The sequence below is a fragment of the Gastrolobium bilobum genome, unplaced genomic scaffold, assembly GCF_033153095.1.
Source record: "Gastrolobium bilobum isolate Gb01-03AN ecotype WA unplaced genomic scaffold, APGP_CSIRO_Gbil_v1 utg4007, whole genome shotgun sequence".
Lineage (NCBI taxonomy): Eukaryota > Viridiplantae > Streptophyta > Magnoliopsida > Fabales > Fabaceae > Gastrolobium > Gastrolobium bilobum.
In genome coordinates, this window is record NW_026897118.1 from 1 (window position 1) to 7345 (window position 7345).

Below are 7345 nucleotides of genomic sequence, written 5' to 3' on the forward strand. Positions count from 1 at the left end.
GCATAACATCGTAATTGGGCACACTTTTTTTGTTGGCTGATTCTGTCATGTTGTTGCCTAATGTCTGCAAACTGGTTTAACTATGCTCTTTGTGAGAGACAAAATCTGCAGGAATGGAGTCAGTATGCGCAAATATCAGGTATTACTTCTAATAAATGAGTGAGTTTGTATTATGACATAGTAGTTATCTAAGTGTTGAATTTATGTGAATATGCAGGTGTAGGGTTGTTGGATTGATATACATCGTATGACATTGGCATCTCAGTAAAGGCAGTCTTTGTTGTGGCATCAAAGCTCTGTGTCCTACAATCCAATGAAGGTCTCACATCCAGCATTGTGTTGTTCACTACATTACTTGCATCCATGTGAAGAATTAGGGAGCAGAACCCCCAGAAGATTGTGATGAACACAAGTCTCCCATTTACAAGACATACATGAATAGGCTTAATCTGTTAACCTGATATGTATAGTATAGGATTATGTTATTACGTTTAACTGTTGATGTGTAATGGTGGGATATATACATACAAGGTGACTATATAACTTTCTGAGTAATCATGTATTGAACTAGCACAGTTAATGAATCAGTCTATGAAGCACAATCATTCTTTATTAATCTAGATTTCTTCTTGAATGTATTTAATTCAGGAAGTAGAATTCAGTAACCCAAACCAGTATTTAAATCAGTCACTATATAGCAATTCCCTTAATTTAAATTGGAACATGCTGGTTACAAGTTTGGATGTTGCGTAGAAAGAAATTGAGTTTGGTCATCTGCAAATCATGCAGTTGAACTATGACAGGCCCTCATTCAGTGAACTATCACACGCCCCAAGAATAAATTGTTGAACAACCTGATGTCATACACGTGTGAAGCATTAGAAAGGAAATAAATTAATTATGTTCATGCATTTTGTCAATACCTAGTAAACTATTACCATCATCTGACTATCTTACAATTTCTGTTAAGAGATAAAGAAAGAAGTTGTTAATTTCTTGAAATTGTGTTGTATTTGGTATAATGAAAGTGTGTAGCCCATGATACCAAATTTTTTTATCAATATAGAGTGATGACAGCAATTTAAGTAATCCACTCAGGTAGACATTGTCATGTTACAAACTAAATCATGATTCTTTTTTAAAAAAACTATGTAATTGTAACAATTATTGTTGTTCAACCCCTTCCCAAAGGTTCACAAGGTTACTAACTTGTATACATTGACTTTCAGATTTATGGTACTACAGATTGGTAAGTACCATGGAATATACAGCAATACTATGCAATTTGAAGTCATCTCATTTCAAATCTTAAACTTTCATTACCATTTACATTGTACATCAAAAGGTTTGCTACTAACAAAGGGTACAAATAGAAGTTTAAAAGGTACAACACAGCTATACTAATACAAAATGATAAATTAAAGGGGTCTTTCCATCAGTACATAACTTTACAGGTACAAGAACCTATTGAATTACTACTATGCTAATGCAAACCGTGGAACCCCATTTTCCTAAACAACTTAATGATATATTACAAATGCCGTCAGGATAATCCCAAATGTTATAACAGTAATCATTTGGGAAAAGGCTAATAAATTAACAAGCTTCTCGTTCTTCTTGTTAATCGTACATGTAAGGCACGACGGTTCCGCAAACCATTCGAAAAAATGGCAGTCCTCTGAGGTTCGGAAGTTACGACAGCCAAAAAATTGTCTTCCTGGATTCCTTGGCATGGTGGACGTACGCAAAGCAGCCGGGATACCACAGTAGCACATCTTCACTATCGATGAGGATAGCGATGACGAATGCCTGGAGATCATGCTATCACTGCCCCCTGCTCCAGAGCCACAGCCACCCATACTTCCTCAGTAGTCAAAGTTTGGTATGTTTCCAATAAGCCTCTCACACTTTTAGACTGCCTCGTGGGTTACTGAAACAGAGACAGAATTTAATACGATTAATAGTTCACATTGTGGTCATATAAGGATAAATAAGATAAGAAATAAAGATATACCCCATAAAGTTACAATACTAATGCTTAAATAAAAGATAAGAGAGCATAAATTGAGATAAAAAAAAGTTTGTTATTGGTCATATATATACCAATTGATTATTCTTATTATTAATAATACTTCCATTATCTATTCTTGTCTTCATTTAGGATTCATCCATTGTCAACCACCTCTGATGTAAGATAAAGATGATATTGATGTTGGTGATTGTCTTTGCATGAAACACCAATTTTATTATACACTGACATATTATCTCAAGCAATATCAACTAATTGAGATGTAGGAAAAGGCAACCATGACTGTAATACCAGCAACAGATTCATAGAGTCAAGGGGACATCCATGGAAAAGCTTGCTTCAGGCAGAGAAATTATCAACCTACTACTTCGTGGCAGCATCCATCTAATCATACACAATCATAATTTAATATTCAACTAGACAACAAATGGGTATGTTGCCCATTTATTCAAGAATAAAGTCTTCAACTACAATGTTCATTATTTTCAGAGAAAAGGAAAATGGACACAACTATAAGGTTTTCTTTCTTTACACAGAGCAGAGAAGTAAAATTGATAATTAACTTGACTTCTCAAATTCAAATATTATTTCACGGAGATGATTAAGCGACTGGTAACTAAATACTTAATGGATTAGTTACCTTGCGGACAACTTTTGCAGCAGCAGCTACCCCTTTGTCAATGAAGTAACCCAAACAAGGCTGCATCAGCAACTCCAACCTGTTTCACATGTCCTGGTCAGTTCATGTTTTAAATAAGTAAGCACTGACAAGTATAAAACTGACTAATTCAAGCATCAAAGAGGGAACAAACCTAGCATTCACATAGCAATTACATCTTCACAGGCTCTAAAATTACTGAGTTTATCCACCCAGCATCCTAAACACATAATTACATATGCGCTTTACAATAAATAATTATAAAATCCCTATTACATACTGTACAATTGGTCTCAAATTAGGCCTCTATTGGGTATACTGAAAAAATAAAAAAACAGAACTCAAGAGGAGGTCCCAAAAAGATAAATTTATCACCAGCCCGTGCAATTCATGATGAACCAAATGGTAGTAATGTTCAGAAGATTGCTCAATCCAGATAAGGAACACCAATAAAACGACAACCTAAGCAACAGTACGACCACATACTATTATTTAACTTAAAATAATTATTATATATTCCTTATAGCACTTCCAATCTTGTTTGGTATCTAAAATTGAATATTTATATGCCATTTCACACGATCCTCTTACATGGTTCAGTCAATCATAATGTAATCAGTTATCCATTAGGATGATGTTATGGGTGAATAAAATAACTAAGAAGCTAAACATTACCAACTACCTTAAGGGAAGCAACTATCGTATAACAAAATGACAATATTTTGATAAGGAAAATAAATGGTGAACGCAAAATGGTGAACCAAAACCGTACCTTTGCAAAGAAGAAGAAGAACCACTTCAAGCAAGAAGAAATCAGAAGACAAGAACAAGGAGTCGAACAACCTTTGTGAAGAAGAAGTACTCAGAGAGGAAGAAGAAGAACAAATGTCGTCATGGAAGTCGAAGCCCTAATATATGCGACATCATAAACAATGCGGACCAACCGCGTCATCTCCAGCCTTGAGGTTTTCTCAAATGTCCCAGCGATTGGAACCACAATCGGATCACAGAGGTGAAAATGGAACCACAGAGACGGTGACAAAGTGGGACAGATACAGGGATGCCAAACATAAACAGAGATGTGAAGATGTATATATTGTCGTTGGCTGAATGAACTTGTTGAATAAAAGGTTATTTCAAATAAGGGTTATTTTGTAATTTTTTTAAATTTACCCACCAATATTTTATCTTCAACCAAACACACTTTCAAAAATTATACTCAATTTTCCCGGTAAAATCTTGTCCAACCAAACAACTTTTTTTTAACTTTCCTACCAAACTCACTTTCCAACATCTTTCCTACCAAAGACAACTACCCACTTTAAAAATATTTCTCCCCAACCAAACACCACCTTAGTATTTGACTTGAGATGTTGGAATGTTGAAAGATGCTGAGAAGCATGTTACAGTCAACAGACGTATGGGATATACTGAAGCTAACCCTAGGATGCATATTCCCCATTTTTCATGCTAAATTGATATCGAGTTCAATAATCTTTTAATCAGAATCAGAATTCCATGTTTGGTTTCCATATTCAGCTACTTTGCTATGTAACTCATCTAAATCACTTTTTAAATCTAAAATTTCATGTTAGCAGTAAAATAGCTAATGGCCCTATTTGAAGAGATAGTACTAGACACAACGAGATGTGTTTTGGAATTCAGAAGTTACATACCAAGACCAACGCACATAGGCATTCTTGTCAAAAACTAATATGTTTTTACGTTTTTATTAGAGCAGTGCGTGTTAAAACTCAAGTAAAAGTTATCATTGATAAAAACTGATGAAACATTGCGTAAAAACGGTAAAAACTTACGTTTTTACCATTTTTACTTAAAACTAAAAATTTAATAAAAAAAGATTTACAATTTTTTTTTATTTAAAAAAATCTAATTTTTGTTTTTCCCAAATCATATTCACAGTATCTTACTATCTTTTTGTTTTAATATATGTTTTTTATAATTATGTCTTATAAAGCTGCAATTCTATTATAAGTCATGCTATGAGAATCGCTTTGTGTTTTTGAATCATTGTATGCATTGAAAAAAGTGGAATTATATCCTGATGAGCGATGATCCAAAATCTGCAGAGTGTATAAAACAGTTAGAGCAGATTGGTTATTCATTACTTGTTAATTATCACTGTTTATAATTTTGATACTTGGTTACGAAAAATAATTTTCCTTTTTAGATAGATAAGTGGCTCAACACATATGTTCATTATGTGATATTTTTTTTACATGCATATATATAATTTTGTATCTTGACCTTAAGTGATAGAAAATAAAAACTTTATATTTCGTGTCGTTTTTACATTTTACGTTTTACGTTTCTACCACTCCTTTTCATTTCTACATAGAAACTCGAGTTTCACAACATTCCACATTTTCAGAACCTTCAGATTCAACTGCCAAGCCGACAATACTAGCCATTCAAAACCGTATAGAATATTTCAGAGCGTGGAACCTACACAAATATATTAAAGTTAGAACATTAAAAAAAATTCTTAACCACTCCTCTATGGCTCTATATGAATAAACTAGACATGTATCAAATGATCGAAATTCTCAAAATATATATAGAGGGGGGAATGCCAAGATCATTTTATATTAGTATAAAATACTATATTATAAATTAAATAACATATGAATGATTTTATATAAAGTATTTATGTTGTACTTTATTAGAAGAACAAAGAAGTGGAGTTTTACATTAGTCATGTGACCAAGAATGCAACACAACACCATCCCACTTTGTTAGGGAAAAGGAATTAAATAAGGATTTAAAAAAATGATTTTATAAAAAAAAATATAAAAAAATATTTTATCAATATCATAATCTTACCATCAAAATGGTTGCATGTGAAGTAGCATCAACTATGAGAAATTCATCGATCCCCATGTGATTATTATCATGTGTGGACAATGATAGTTGGATTAATATAATGGGAAAAACATATATCATTTTAAAGGATATAATCTTATATCATTTTAGATCTTAACCGTTGATTTTTGTCCATCAACGGTTATAATCTATTGGTCAAACTTAATGGGCCAAATTTATTATTAATCAATTAATAATTTTGATCCAATAAACTATAACCGTTGATGGACAAAAATCAAAGGTTAGAATCTAAAATGATATAAGATTATATTCTTTAAAATGACAGATGTTGTTCCCTTAATATAATTGGCAGTTAGGCGTGGATAAAGCGGCATAGAATACATACGGTGAAATATAACATTTGTCAAAAAACCTCATATACATATATATATATATATATATATATATATATATATATGGGCTTATCATTTGTCAAGCTGCTTGAGACAATGTTATCTCCGACTACTAAATCATAACAGTACAAAGATGGATCAATGGTGATAGAGGAAGAGGGAGAAAAAATGAATCATAACCATTCAAAGGTAAATAAATTAATATAAGGAAATAAATAAACAAAATGACGTAGTTTTGGGATGGCCGGAGATAACATTGTCTCAAGCAACTTGAAAAATGTTTTTCCCTATATATACATATATATATATATATATATATATATATATATATATATACGGGCTTATCGTTTCTCAAGCTGCTTGAGATAATCTTATCTCCGGCTACTAAATCATAACCATACAAAGATGGATCAATAGTGATGAAGGAAGAGAGAGAGAAAGGGAGTCATAACTATTAAAAAGTGAATAAATTAATATAAGGAAATCAATAAATAAAATAACGTAGTTTTGGGATAGCCGAAAATAAACTTATCTCAATCTACTTGAGAAATATTTTTCCCTATATATATATATATATATATATATATATATATATATATATATATATATATATATATATATATATATATATATATGGGGAATGACCAGTTTACATTTTTTTTTACAAATTTTTTTAAATTAGACCATGTTTTCCCGGGAGAACATAGTGTAACCTAGTGTTCTCTTGAGAGAACATAGTGTAGTTTGTAAGAGTTTGTAAATATAATCCTCATATATATATATATATATATATATATATATATTTACATTTCTGCAGCTGCTATATGTGCAGCAATCAAATATTTGTATATATATATTTGAAAGCATTAAATGCGGGGAATCATAACCATACAAATGATGAAAGCATTAAATGTGGGGAGTCATAACTATACACCTATCATTGCTGTACGTAAAGCGGTTGCAGAAATGATTTTACATTTCTGCAGCTGCTGTACGTGCAGCAATCAAATATTTGCCATATATATACTTGAAATCATTAAATGCGGGAAATCATAATTATACAAAGTATGAAAGCATTAAACGTGGAGAATCATAACCATACTCTTGTCATTGTTGTACATAAAACTGCTGCAAAAATAATTCTAACAGATATATATATATATATATATATATATATATATATATATATATATATATATATATATATATATATATATATATATATATCACAAGATTATAGATGTTTGAGTATGCCATGATATTGTTAAATTCATCATGTAGAGAGAAAAAAAAAAATATGATCACATATATTTTTATGTATGTTTAGAAAATAAAATTATCTACTATAATATAAAAAACATTAATTCCTTGATTTAAATATCATAACAATCCCATTTTATCCATTAGTGACTCCCGACCAAA